Source organism: Protopterus annectens, chromosome 3.part1 (genome assembly GCF_019279795.1).
Source record: "Protopterus annectens isolate FY-2018-M chromosome 3.part1, PAN1.0, whole genome shotgun sequence".
Lineage (NCBI taxonomy): Eukaryota > Metazoa > Chordata > Ceratodontiformes > Protopteridae > Protopterus > Protopterus annectens.
This window is the reverse complement of record NC_056732.1, coordinates 1,841,507,915-1,841,522,612: the sequence shown is the minus strand read 5'-3', so window position 1 is coordinate 1,841,522,612 and position 14,698 is coordinate 1,841,507,915.

Sequence of the window (14,698 nt, the reverse complement as noted above, 5' to 3'; positions counted from 1 at the left end):
TAATTTTGCCCTAAAATCTCAGGACATTTGCCATTTTTATAATTTTTTTGCAGGACACAACTGCCCAAAGAGGGACTGTCCCTCGCAAAGTGGGACAGATGGTAACTCTAGATGCCATGAAGCCCAAAGCCTGCAGAATTTTTCTTGCACATAACTGGGTCTTTATTGCCAACATTTTGAAGTAAGAAGTCAGTTGCCTTTGTTTGTCTGGAGTGAGATAAGCCATCTGGGCAGTTGTATTTAAGCTTGCACCCAAGAATATTATCTCTTGAGAGGGTACTAGTTTTGATTTCTTTTTGTTTACTGTGTACCCTAGGCAAATTAGTAATCTTTTTACAAACGCCAGATGCTTTAGCAGAATGTCCTTGTTCTCTGCTTGAATAAGGCAGTTGTCCAAGTAAGGATATATCTGAATTCCTCTTTGTCTGCAAAATGCAATTACTGGTGCCAGGCATTTTGTGAAGACCCTGGGCGCAGTAGATAAGCCAAAGGGCAGTGCAGAGAATTGGTAGTGCACTGAGCCAGCTATGAATCTGAGGTATCTTCTGCAAGATTGTCTGATTGGGACATGCAGGTATGCCTCTTTTAGGTCCAAAGTTATAAGCCAAGCCTTCTTGCCCAGCATGGGCAGAAGCTGCTGCAGAGTGAACATTTTGAATTTTGGAACGTCCAGAAATGTGTTTAGAATAGACAGGTCCAGTATTGGTCTCCAGGCTTTGTCCTTTCTGGGTACCAAGAAAAGTCTTGAGTAAAATCCTTGTCCCTGTTCTTGCTGTGGTACTCGCTGAATAGCCCTCATGTCCATGAGGGATAAAACTTGCTTTTGTGCCTCTGCCCATTGATTGTGTGGCAGGTCTGGCATAAGTTTTGCCCTTGGCAGGGTGTGAAAGTGGAACCTGTAGCCCTGAGACACTATATTCAAGACCCATTTGTCCTGGGTGATCATGTGCTAATTTTGTGAAAAAAGTGCTAGTTTTCCCCCTAAGGGGGCTGCCAAAAGATAAGTGCTTGGTGCTGGCAGGGGAAAGTCATTGGGACTGTTTCCTGTATGGCTCTGATTTGTCTTACCCGCTTTTGGAGGTAGAAGCACCCCATTGTTTAGGCCTGTATGAGCCTTGGGGCTGGGATCTGCCTCTGGGGCATCTGTATCTGCCTCTTTGTGACCTGTCTGACACTGGAAAGGACCAATTCTTTGTCGGCCAGTTCCTGCTAAATCTGGGTGGCTGCACCTGTAAGAAATCCTTAACTGTCTGCAACTCTGCATAGATTTCGCTTTGTCCTCCATTTTCTTCAACACCTCTTCTGCTTTAACACCAAAGTATCATGCTGTAATGGAGCATCTAAAAGCTTTGCTTTAACATGTTCGGGCAGATTCTGTTCTTTCAACCAAGCATGTCTCCTAATGACAGAATCTGTAACAGCGGCCCTGCAGGAGGCCTCAAGAGAATCAAAACAACATTGCAAAGTATGCTTTCTTACTTGTTCAGCTGCATGCAATAAATCCTGCATTTCTTTGTTTTCTGCACATTCTGAATTTGTCAACATTTTCTGTTTAAGCTCTGACATAAGATATTGCTGATATTTAAGCATATGAAACTGACAATTTAAAGCTCTTTCAGCCAAGGTAGCAGAAGTATAAATCTTTTCCCCCCATCTGTCCAGGGCCCTTGAATCCCTATCAGATGGGATAGGGTTTTTGCAGTGGAAGCCTTGACCCCCTTGGGACCCTGAGAAATAGTTTCTGGGTCAGCAGTAGTGTTTTTGTAAAGACATTTATGAGAATCAGGAACCCTGTAGTATCTTTCTGGCTTAACAGGAGCTGGTGGTAAAGAGTCAGGAGACAGACCGGACTCTGAAAATACATCATCTACAATGTCTAAAACAGGATGAATAGCAAGGGGCCTGAGCTGGGGTAATAAAAGGAAGTCTCTTGCCTTTTCTTGGATTTTGAGTAATCTTGGCTCTCCCAATGGAAATGCTCCCTCATAGTATGCAAGGTCTCCCCAAAAGAATAATCCTCAGGAGGTGAGGCTGAAGGGATAGATTCTTCAGCATCAGAATCCTCAAAGGGCGGAAGGGAATATTCCTGTTCAGAAGAGGAATCAGAAGAAATGGAAACCTGATCTGAAGATCCATATTCTATATCTTGCCTAGGCCTCTTATCACAAGGGGGATGGAAACCCCTGATCAAAGTAATTAGGTCTTCGGCCATTTTAAGATCTGTTTTTTAGGCATGGAGGCCTGTCCAGGAGAATTCTGTACTTGTTTCTTTGTATTTAGAGCTGCTTTAGTCTTTTCTGCCTCGTTTATACCCTTGCCGCACTGACGTCAGGGAAGAAGTGACGACAACCGACGCCGGACCTAGACTTTGGAATTCGGCCGACTGAGCACCCGCCTGACGGCAGGATAACCCATCTGTTATGACTGCAGCTGTATGCATGATGAACATCACCCTCAGAAGCTGATACCTGCTCAGTGGCTCCGGACCCATCTGAGGGAATAGTTTCTGAGTGTCCAATACCTTGAGTTTCCACTGGCCTAGTTGGCTCCACGTGGGAGTCAGAAGCGGCCTGTGGCTCTGAGGTAGCGGGCATCAGGGTCTGCGAAAGCGCCTCACTGAGAACCAGCGACAGGCCTAATGGAAGCCTCATCATCGGTATTGCACCTCGGATACCTGTCCTTTTCTTTTTCTTTGTGCTTTTTATAAACTCCGGTAGTCGGCTGTTCCGATGGCATTATATAATTGAATCTTCTGCCAAAGTAATGAAATGCAAAATCTTACCGACGCTTAACAGTGTATTGAGCCAGCCTTCTCATCCACTCATCAAGGTTGCTCTTGAAGAGGGTCAGCGAGGTACTCTGACATATACGGGAAAGCTGTTCCAGAAATGGGGCAGTCTCTGGGAGACAAACCTGTCCCTCCAGCAGGTTTTGTTGATGTTGCATATTCGATTTAGGCCTTTTGAGCGGGTAATGCACGAGTAGTTAGACTTACGGATATGGAGCATCTCTAGTAGGGCAGGGTCTGATATTGCCTTGTAGGTGAGAGACAGATCACTTCTGAGCAATCTGTATGATACCGAGTAGAGTGAGTGATTTGAGCCTGTCCACATAGGACAGGTGTTAGAGGCCATGGATTCTCTTTATGAGGTATTTCTGTGACCTTTCCAGTTGGTGCAGGTGTTTGGAGAGGTACATACCAAACATGGGATATACTTAATTACAGACCTAATGAGGAAGGTGTACAGAGAGGTAATAACCTCCTTTTTTGTGGATGCAATCCTTTTACTTATGAGCTGAACCAAGTAAAAGTTTTTTTCTGACCCCTGCCGCTACATGATGGTCGAATGTGAGACTGTTGTCAACCTGAGTACCAAGGTCTCTCACCACAGGTTGTGTGGTGAGGGGGTGCCATTGATGTGGTAATCAGTAGGGGTCGTGGTTTGCCTAATGGTATGACAATACATTTTTTTGTGTTTAACTTAAGGTCATGACTTTGGCACCAGTCATTTGTTGCTGTGAGACCCTCTTGCAGCATGTTAACATCAATTGGGGAGTCAATGAGAGCACCCAACTTACAGTCATCTGCAAACTTGGTCAGCCACAGGCCCTTTGTCTTTGCCTGGACCTCTGAGAAGTAGATGCCAAACAGTAGGGGTCCCAGGACAGGTCCCTGGGGAACACCACTAGTAACAGGTCTGCTGTCCCAGGTGGTGGTGCCTATTTTGACCATGTGAGTCCTATTGGTGAGCCAGTTGGCCACCCACCTGACGAGATAGGGATTTACGCCAAGTTGAGTTAGCTTTTCAATGATGCCTGAGTGGGGGACTTTGTCAAAGACCTTGGCCAAGTCAAGCTAAGCTGTATGTTCTGACTTTCCCTCACCCAGGGCATTGGTGACAGTCTCAAAGAAGTCAACCAGGTTCAACAGGCAAGAGCTGCCTCTTACGAATCCAAATTGGGTGGGGTCAAGTGCTTGGAGATTGCCTATGTCCTTGTTTATGAGATCCATAATAATACTCTCTATGGCTTTGCAGATCAGACTTGTCAAGCTAGTGGGGTGATAGTTTCCCAGGTTACTAGTGGCACCAACTTTGTGCTAGGGGATGACAGTGGCAGTTCTCCACTCTGCTGGAATGCAGCCTGAAATTAGGCTGTAGTTGAATAGGGTGCTCAATGGTGAGGCTAGGTCTTGCTGGAGATGGTGCAAAATACAGCCTGGGATACTATCACTATGGGGGTAAGTGTGAGTGTGGTAGGCCAATTCCATACAAGGGCTTGCATACCACGTCTTTTTTGTCTAGGCCCGAAACATGATCAAAATTCTTGCTCTGTCAGACCATCAGTCCAAAAGCCCTTAGGTCTAGGCTGTCTACTCTAAGTGCCTTTCTCGAGACCTGGTGTTTTAAACAATTGGCCCAGTCCAAGGTGGCTGACTCTGCTTCAGTGGATGTTCCTCTGCCAAGAAAGAAAAAACTACAGAGGCCTGAAATGGATCTGCAATCCAATGTTTCTGACTGTTGTATCTGCGGATGTTTCAGAACTGACAATACCTCAGGCTGCTTCTCTGTTATCCCCTACTGAGATCCCATCAGAGGCAGTTATCGCACCTGAGGTCTTGTAGACTGCTGATACATCTGAGGAACTGCATCTCATTATTTCAGAAGGACCACATGGCATCCCTCAAATTTTAGGCAGAGAAGAAATCCAGGCTGAATAATAGAACTCAGATATGGTTCCGAACCTCCACATCTCATCCAGGTGGACATCACGCCTAAAAAGAAAAAGTAGAAGACTAATCATGTGGCCTTCCCTACAGCAATTAGAGAGAAGGAATGGATGGACTTCTCACAAGTGTAGTTCAAAGCTATTATGTCTTTAAAGCCTCCTTCCTTTGGGTTTCCACAACCGCATGCTACTGTTCTTAAACTAACTTTGGTTTCCTCTTCTTTTTATGAGGAACTGGGCTATGACTCTGACCATTCTCTGGGTTATTCCTCTCAGCTGCATTCTGCCGGGCAAATCTCTTCTGGTGAAGTAGACTCCCTCTCACATGATTTTCCCTATAGAGGAAGCTTCTTTTGGGGATACTATACAGAACATGATGAAACACTTTAATTGACAATCCACGCAGACGTCTGATGCTCATAAGAGGTCTTACACTATCTTGGAGATGGGTACCCCTGCCCCTTCTCGAGTTCCACCTGTCCTTGAGGTTTTCTAGGATGGCTATCAGTCCATCTGTTCTGCACCTGATTCTCAACCACCAGCTGCTGAGAGACCAGACGGTTTTTATAAGATCCCTGATTACCTTAAATATCTACATAAGTACCAGCAGACCTGTCACCAGCAGGGTGTCACAAGGGACAGTGCTGGGCCCCCTACTGTTTGGTATGTACTCCTCAGAAGTTCAGGTTAAAACTAAAGGGCTGTGGCTGACAAAGTTTGCAGACGACTGCAAAATGGGTGCAGTCACTGAAACCCAAATGATGTTGGTATACTTCAGGATGGTCTTACACAAACCAACAACTGGTGTCTCAGTCATGGTCTCAAACTGAATGCAAAGAAATGCATCATTATTCCCTTTGGTAAAAACAACGATGTTCTTCGTGTTTCACTGCTGCAGACACCACATTTGGGTTATCTGCCTGCAGGTAGCCCTCAGCCAGCCTGAATACCAGAGTCTTTGGATTTCTGCATCGGATGCTGTCACTTCTTCCCTGATGTCAGGTCATCAGGCGTATAAAACATGCAGCCAATGCCATTACGTCTTTCTTGCCGTGCGGTGCCCAAAGCAGAAGCAGTTTGCAAGTCCCAGTTGGCCATCTCCTGAAGTTTTCGTTTTCAAGTTTCAGACCCGAAGTCTTCAAAAAAGATAAGTACCCCATTGGGGATCCTTTTTCTTGCTCCAGCCGATGTCAGTAAAAGTTAACAATTGTCTTATCTGTGGAAAGCAAATACCTCATAGAGATTTTCATTCTTACTGCATCCCCTGATATTCATCGTGTTTCACTGTTGCAGTCATTACAATTGGGTTATCCTGCTGGCAGGCTACCCGCAGTCGGCCCGAGTTCCAAAGTCTGGGTCCGGCGTCGGTTGCTGTCACCTCCTCTCTGACGTCGGTGTGCCAGGGGAATAAAAGATGCAGCCAATGCCATTTTCTTCAGTCTTTCTTGTTGCGCGGTGCCCAAAGCAAAAGCAGTTTGCAAGTGCCGGTCGGCCGACTCCTGAGATTTTCAAATTCGAATTTCAGATCCGAAGTCTTCAATAAATCTAAGTACCCTGTTAGGGAAACTTTTTTCTTGCTCCAGACCAAAGGGCAGTGCAGAGAATTGGTAATGCATTGAGCCAGCCTTGAATCAGATAATAGTGAATCTGAAGTATCTTCTGCATATTTGTCTGACTGGGACATGCAGGTATGCCTCTTTTAGGTCTAAAGTCACCAGCAAAGCATTCTTGCCCAGCATGGGCAGAAGCTGCTGCAAAGTCAACATCTTGAATTTTGGTATATCCAGGAATGTGTTCAAAATAGATAGGTCCAGTATTGGCCTCCAGACCTTGTCCTTTCTGGGTACCAAGAACAGTCTTGAGTAAAATCCTTGTCCCTGCTCTTGCTCTGGTACTAGTTGAATGGCTCTCATGTCCATGAGGGATGAGACTTGTTTTTGTGCCTCTGCCCATTGATTTTTTGGCAGATCTGGCCAGCCGTTTGCCTTTGGCAGGGTATGGAAATGGAACTTGTAGCCTTGTGACACGATATTTAAGACCCACTTGTCCTGGGTTATAATGTGCCAATTTTGAGAAAAAAGTGCTATTTTTCCCCCTAAGGTTCTGCCAGGAGATAAGTCCTTGGTGCAGGTAGGGGGAAGTCATTAGGACTGTTTCCTGAATGGTTGTGATTTGTCTTCTCCAACTTTGGAGGTAGACGCTCCCCATTGTTTTGAGCGGAATGAACCCTGCGCCTCGGATCTGCCTCTAGGGCATCTGGAGCTGCCCCTTTGAGGTCTGTCTGACACAGGAAAGGACCAATTCTTTGTTGGCCAGTGTCTACTAAACCTAGGTGGCTGTTCTTGTAAAAAATCTTTGACCGTTTGCATATATTTAGCTTTGTCCTCCATTTTCTTTAACACCTCTTCTGCCTTAACACCAAACAAAGTATCATGCTGTAAAGGTGCATCTAATAATTTAACTTTAACATGATCAGGCAGATTTTGTTCCTTTAACCAAGCATGCCTCCTAATAACAGATCCTGTAACTGTGGCCCTGCAGGAGGCCTCTAAAGAATCAAAAGCACATTTCAAAGTATGCTTTCCAACTTGTTCAGCTGCATGCAATAAATCCTGCATTTCCTTGTTTTCTGCACATTCAGAGTTTAACAACATTTTCTGTTTAAGCAATGCCATAACATGTTGCTGATATTTGAGCATATGAAACTGACAGTTTAAGGCCATTATAGCCATGGTAGCAGATGTGTAAACCTTTTTTCCCCATCTATCCAGTGCCCTAGAATCTCTGATACAGGGGGTAGGGTATTTTGCAGCGGAAGCCTTAACTCCTTTGAGACCCTGAGAAATAGTTTCTGGGTCTGCAGCAGGGTTTTTAAAAAGGAATTTATGAGAGTCAGGAACCCTGTAATATCTGTCTGGCTTAACAGGAGCTGGAGGTAAGGAGTCAGGTGTAAGACTAGACTCCAAAAACACATCATCTACAATGTCTAACACAGGTGGGATGGCTAGTGGCTTGTATTAAGGTAGTAAAAGGAAATCCCTGAGCCTCTTTTTAGATTCTGAAAAATCTTGGCTCTCCCAGTGGAAATGCTCCCTCATGGTATGTATGGTTTCCCCAAAAGAATAGTCCTCATGAGGAGAAGCTGAAGGTATAGATTCTTCAGCATCAGAATCCTCATAGGGGGGAAGAGAATATTCCTGATCAGATGAGGAATCAGAAGAAATGGAAACTTGATCTGAAGATTCATAGTCAGTCTCTTGCCTAGGCCTCTTATCAGGAGGGGGATGGAAACCCCTGATCAAGGTAATCAAGTCTTCGGCCATTTTGAGCATCTGTTTTTTGGGCATAGAGGCCTGACCACGTGGCTCTTGAGTTTGTTTCTTTGCTTTGGAAGGTGCTTTAGTCTTTGCCGGTGAAGCTGAGGTTGGTTTAATGTAAAGATGTTTAGGTCTGAATACACCCTCAGAAGCCGGTGCCTGCTCAGCGGCTCTGGACGCATCTGAAGGGATAAGATCCGAGGCTCCAATACCTTGAATTTCCAGTGGCATGGCTGACTCCACATGGGAGTCGGTAGCGGCCTGCAACTCTAAAGTAGCGGGCGTCAGGGGCTAAGAAAGCGCCTCACTGAGGACCGGCGAACCGGCGACTAGCTTAGGAGAAGCTTCGTCGTCGGTTTTGGGCCTCGGCTGTCTATCTCTTTCCTTTTCTTTGCGTTTTTTGTGAACTCCGGTAGTCAGATGGCAATCAGACGACATTTCTGGATAATTAAACCGGCGTCCAAAATAGTTTAAAGCGAAATCATACCGACGCTTAATAGTGCGTTGGTTAAATCTAGCACAAAACCGCCAACTAGCAACGTCGTGGTCAGGGCCTAGGCAAGGAATCCAGTAAGAATGAAAATCCTTATGAGGAATTTGCTTCCCACAAGAAATATAATTATTAACTTTTTCTGACATCGGTCTGGAGCAAGAAAAAAGTTTCCCCAACGGGGGCTTTATAGAAGACTTTGGATCTGAAACTCGCACACGAAAATCTCAGGAGTTGGCTGACCAGCACTTGCAAACTGCTTCTGCTTTGGGCACCACGCGGCAAGAAAGACTGAGGAAAATGGCATTGGCTGCTTCTTTTATACCCCTGATGACCTGACGTCAGGGAAGTGGTGACAGCAGCCGACGTAGGACCCAGGATTTTGGAATTCAGGCCGACTGAGGGCAGTCTGCCAGCAGGATTACCCAAATGTAATGACTGCAACAGTGAAACACGAAGAACATCCACAAATTTGTCCCAGGGGTTCCACTTTTGTCCCTCACTGACAGGGGCAACAGGTGCTGACTGAGGTTTCATTTTTGGGGATAAACTCTTGGCTAGGCTTGTAAGGGCTCCACAGCCATTAGCCTAGTAACCTCCTATGATCCACTTTCTTAGAGCTGTATTTTAGGCAATGCCAAACTGACAAACCTACTGACTTAGCAAACAAAACTGAAGGAAGCCTAAATGTACTACTGCTCAATGCTAGAATCCTAAACAAGAAACTTCACACCCTACAAGCTCTAGTCACTATGGAGAATATAAACATCTGTGCTGTCACTGACACATGGTTTATAATCGGCTGAAAGCATTCTGGCAGAGCAAGGCTTCAGTGCCTTCCACACATTTAGACCATGAGTTGCAAAGACCAGGACAAAAGGTGGAGGAGTGTTGATCTACATTAGCAACAAGGCACAGATGTTTATATTCTCCAGGGTGAGGAGAGCTTGTAGGGCATGGAGTTTTTTGTTTAATCTCCTAGCATTGAACAGTAACACTTTAAGGGTTCTTTGGGTTTTATTTGCTATATCAGTAGGTCTGTAAATTTGGCATTGCCTAAAAAAGGCTCTAAGGGGGTGAATCAAATTTTAGCCAATATTTGGAAGCCCAGGGGAGACAGGTACCTGTGCTGTAGCAGCTTGAGTGCATGCATAATTTGACTCCAGACACACAGAGTGAGGAAGTTCCTGCTTTACTAGAACAAAAGCACTCAAACTATTAAACTTTGTGTGCCGTGACTTTTCTGGTTAGTGTTTTTGGTTTTAATCCAACAAAATACAATCACTTCCAATGTTTCTGCCCCTAGAGACCACTCAACGGTTAGAAAAGTAGGAATTCATCAATTTATATAATGACTGATGATAATATTTACAATGGAAGAATATGTGTTAATAGTTACAAGGAAGGAAATTATATGTGATGTATAATGTATGCAAACAGAAAAAAATGTTAAAATGATTTGTTTTCTTTTCTGTTACTGTATGCACTGACTTTAGCAAGGTCCTTGGTAATTATCTGAAAAGCAAAGCCCTCTGTTCAATCATGCTCAGATTTAGAAGAAGAAAGGCCAAAGCACGGGAGGAAAGTGTCACTAGCATACAGAAATGATTTAAAGTACTAACAACCGAAACAAGACTGCTGATAACCAGTGAAAACTGCACAAGCCCAAAGAATGCCATGTAGAATGCCAATGCAGAAAAACAGTAATAACAGACTATTTTTTTATTTTGACCCTGAAAGATATCACACCTTTCCATACCTCTCAACGTGGAGACAACAAAAGTCTGGACAAAGGCCCACAAAAAGTAGGCACAACTGGCCAAAAATCTGGACATTAATTAACATAAAATTTGGATACACACTAATATAACTCCACACACACTCCAATGGAATTGTGGGATATCGATATTTTATTTTTATTTATTTATTACATTTGTTAACTGGGAAAATACGACTGGGCCAGGAGCCCGTTTTCAGAAGAGGCTCGAGGAGAAAAGCTGCAGAACAGTACAATATATACATAGCCGAGAACAGTACAATATATACATTGTCCAGAACAGTACAATATATACATTATAAGATGCATTTGTTCACTGTACAGTCATTTTAAAACATTAATATGCAATTTATACTTACACTTTATACTTACAAATATTCAAATGATAGTTGAAAAAATTTTCATCACCTTAACATTAGCTTTGAAAATACACTTCCTGTATGGATAAACACAACATATGTCAAAGCCTGCGCTTTTATCACAGCCATTTAAACTATGTGGGTAGTAAGGATCTATACTCCCAGCAGCGGAAAGTCCTGAGGAATTGACTGTATAAGTTTATACTACTGCTCACCAAGTGATGGAACACAGGCAGGTTATGGGACACTAGTACATATCCTGTACACTACCTGTTGTAGGAGAGCGAACTATCCAGAGGTTCCTTTATCTTCAAAGCAAAGTATCTGTCAAAGAATCTTGTATGAAACAGCTTGGTGCTTGTTAGTGAAAGCCATTTTTAGAATCTATCAATATGAGTTGTAGCCAAAGACAGTCTATGGTGGGGGGAAAAAACATGTTTTTCAAAAATTCTGGTTATTAGTGTCCCATTAAAAAATGGGCAGACGTCTTGATTAACAAAAGTTAAATTACCCAGTTTAACATTCTCGTCAGCTTTAATAGTTTTATTTTTTCAGAAGTCTTAAAGCTAATAAAAAAAAACTCGCACTTGGCGAGACTTTCTTTTTAAGACTGAATGGTAATGGTCTTGCCTTGATTTCGCGGCTTGCATATCTTCACCTTGCTGATGAAGTCTCAACAAAGGCAAAGATAATGGGAGTTTAGATGGACACTTTCATAGTTTACTTGCAGTGAAAACTTAATGATGTTTTGCAGCAACATGCCCAAGTTTGAAGTTCTGTCTGATACTTGGTGATTGTAGTTGGACTCGTACCTAAACAGAAAAATGAAAGGACTAGACAAAAATGAGAACTGGGGACTGCTGTGTATGCCACTTCTCACATTAGGAGTTAATACTAACTGACCCACCTATACCACTGAGCTTTAACTTATTCAGTAACCCGATGCCCGTGGGTTACTAGGCTAATGACCCTAGGGCCCTTAAAAGCCTAGCCAAGTTTTACCCTTATTAACATGATCAGCACCTATCATCCCTATTCAAGAGGGACACGGGTGGAATCCCTGGGGTGAATTTACTGTTACCCATCCAATCATCCAGACTGCACTGGAAGAGGGCCAATGAGGTAGTCTGCTTGACATGAAGCAGGAGTCTGTTCCAAAGGTGTGGTAACCTTTGGGAAACAAATCTGTCTCTCCAGCAGGTTCTATTAATGTCACATAACAGGTTAAGGCCATTAAAGCAAGTAACCTGTGTACCATTTGACTTACAGATATGCAGCATTTCCAATAAAGCAGGATCAAAGATTGCCTTGCATGGAAGGCAGAGATCACTTCTGAGTAGTCTGTATGAAACAGAATAAAGTGACAGTGATTTCAGACGATCCTCATAGGACAGATGCTGAAGATCTTGAATTTTCCTTGTGAGGAACCTCTGTGGTCTCTCCAATTGCTGCAGGTGCTTGGAAAGGTGCACATCAACAGTGGCATTGTACTGAATTATTGGCCTAGGAAGAGTACATGGAGGTTATAACTTCTTTTTTTTCTGGAGGCAATGCCCTTACTTATGAGATGAGCAATATAGAATGCCCTTCTTTGGTGATCAAAGTTAAGGTTGCAGTCAACCTGTGTGCCCAGGTCTCTCACCACTGAGTGTGTACTTAGGGTGTTGTTACTGATGTGGTAGTTTGCAGGAACATTCTTACTAAAAGGGATGATAATACATTTTTTTGTATTGAGTTTAAGGCAATGACTTTGGCACCAGTAATTTGTTTGTGTAAGAAACCCTTGTTGGATGTTGTCATCATTTGGAAATTCTATGGCTGCTCCCAGTTTGTTGTCCTTTGTTTCTTGAATGTTGCTCGATAAACAGTCATATTTTATGAATGGTGAACAGCAGAAAGAAAAGTGCTTGTGCATGGCTAAGGTGGTTTTATGAATGGTGGAGCTCTGTTGGGCAGGGGCCAAGTAGTTCTCTTCTTCCCCACTAGACTGCTCATGCTTGCACTGTCCTTTGGTGCTGATGTCATCATGCATGTCCTTACACGTTGATAATGCCATGGGATACATGGGTGCTATATGAAGACATCAGCATGAGCATAAAAAATGAAAATAAAACTGAAATCAGTATTTAAAGGGCCCAATTTGGAATTCATGGCATCCTATTATTTTTGAAGTTATAACTTCCCTATACTCAGCACTTATCTGGCCCATAATTGAGTAAAACGCCCCATTTGGTATGTACTGCACTAAGTACCTACAGCAATTAGAGAGACCTCAGAAGTTTCTAACAAAGAAGATCAAGGGCCTCCAGCATGTGCCTTACATGGACCGATTAAAATCCTTGTCACTATACCCTATATCATTATAAACTTCTTAGGGGAGACTTATGAATGCCTGGCCTACACAGTAACCCAAGACCCAAACCTAATGAATTTACTGCATATCTGTAAATTAAATGGATCTAGGGCTACCCAATTCCAGGGACTTAAATATGGCCTGGGACTTAAACAGAACATGCTGGAGGGACAGAATTATCTCCTTGCGACTGCCACTTCTTTGGAACAGGCTACCAATTCATGTGAAACAGAGCATCTCTATGACACTGTTCAAGAGGAACCTGGATGAGTGGATGTGGCACCATAAATTCTTACTGGGGATAGTGCCCACAATCCTCCTGGACATGGGCAGTCATCATTAAATGCAATCTTGGGTACTGACTAGTGCCGCCACAGTATTGCATTGGGTTGAAACTAGGCTAGGCTTAAAATGACCTCCGGGTTGATGGACTGGTAATCTGCTATGATCCTATGAGTCATTTTACTTAATTTCTTGGTATCTTTGCTATTAATTGTAAATCCTTGTCTTCCTCTAATTAAGAATTCCATAAAAATTTAAATTTGTGCCTTTTCTTAGTTTCCACATCCCTTTGTTTTGCACAAAATGTTCACAAAATTTTCAAAATATCTCAGATCTTCAATTATTTTTCTAATTTATTTTATTTATTTACTAGATGTACCCGGCCACGCGTTGCTGTGGCTCAGTCTGGTTAAATTAAAAAGAAAGAAAAGAGAAAGCGCACGTTTCTAATATGCTTAATTTCACAATGCTTGTGGGTATACAATATTTTTTGTTGTTCCATTCTCTGTGCAGATATAGAGATTGTCTGGTTTGCCGACTCTAGAATACGCTACATATAATTGTCCATGTGAGAAGCAATCCATGTGTAGATCTAAACCGCACAATTCTAAAGATTGGCCCTGAGCTTTGTTGATGGTGATTGCAAACGCCAATCGAATTGGGAATTGCAATCTCTTATATTGAAATGGCATATCCGTTGGAATCATAGGAATGTGAGGAATGAGGACATCTTCACCTTTGAAAGGTCCTGTCAAGATAGTTGCTTCTATGATTAATTTTTTTACTGCAAGCCATGTGCCGTTGCAAAGCTTTGGCTGGTTAATATTTCGCAACATGATAATTGGAATGCCGATTTTCAATTGCAGTACATGCGGTGGCATCCCTGGCAGATCGAGTGAATTCAAAAATTCTGTTGGAAAATTAACCGTTTCATCTGCTTCCACAACAGTGTCAACGGACTTGTATGTGACTGCCTCGCTTTGAATGTTAGACTGAATAATATTGTTAAGTTCGTAGACGTCTTTGTTCTTGGCCGCAAGAATAGCTCGTTCAGTCAGCCAATCGTGATTCTTCTAATTGGTTTGAATATTGGGAAATACTTTTTCAACCAATTCTTCTTTTGACGTCACTAAATTGCAGAAGTTATGAGGCAATGAAATTTGTCCTGAGGTCAGATCAACCGGCACCTTTCCGTTCCAAATTTCCAGCAATTGATGTGAGAATATCTCAGCTGATCGATCTTTTTGCAGCTGCACACGCATATTTGTAGTTAATTTTAACATCTTTACGCGTCGCCACAAAGTAGAGTATTTCTGGCAAGCATTTATTTCGTCCGCTCATGTCGATCGACGAGAACGAAGCAGATCTGAAGCTGCAGAATGCGATCGCTGT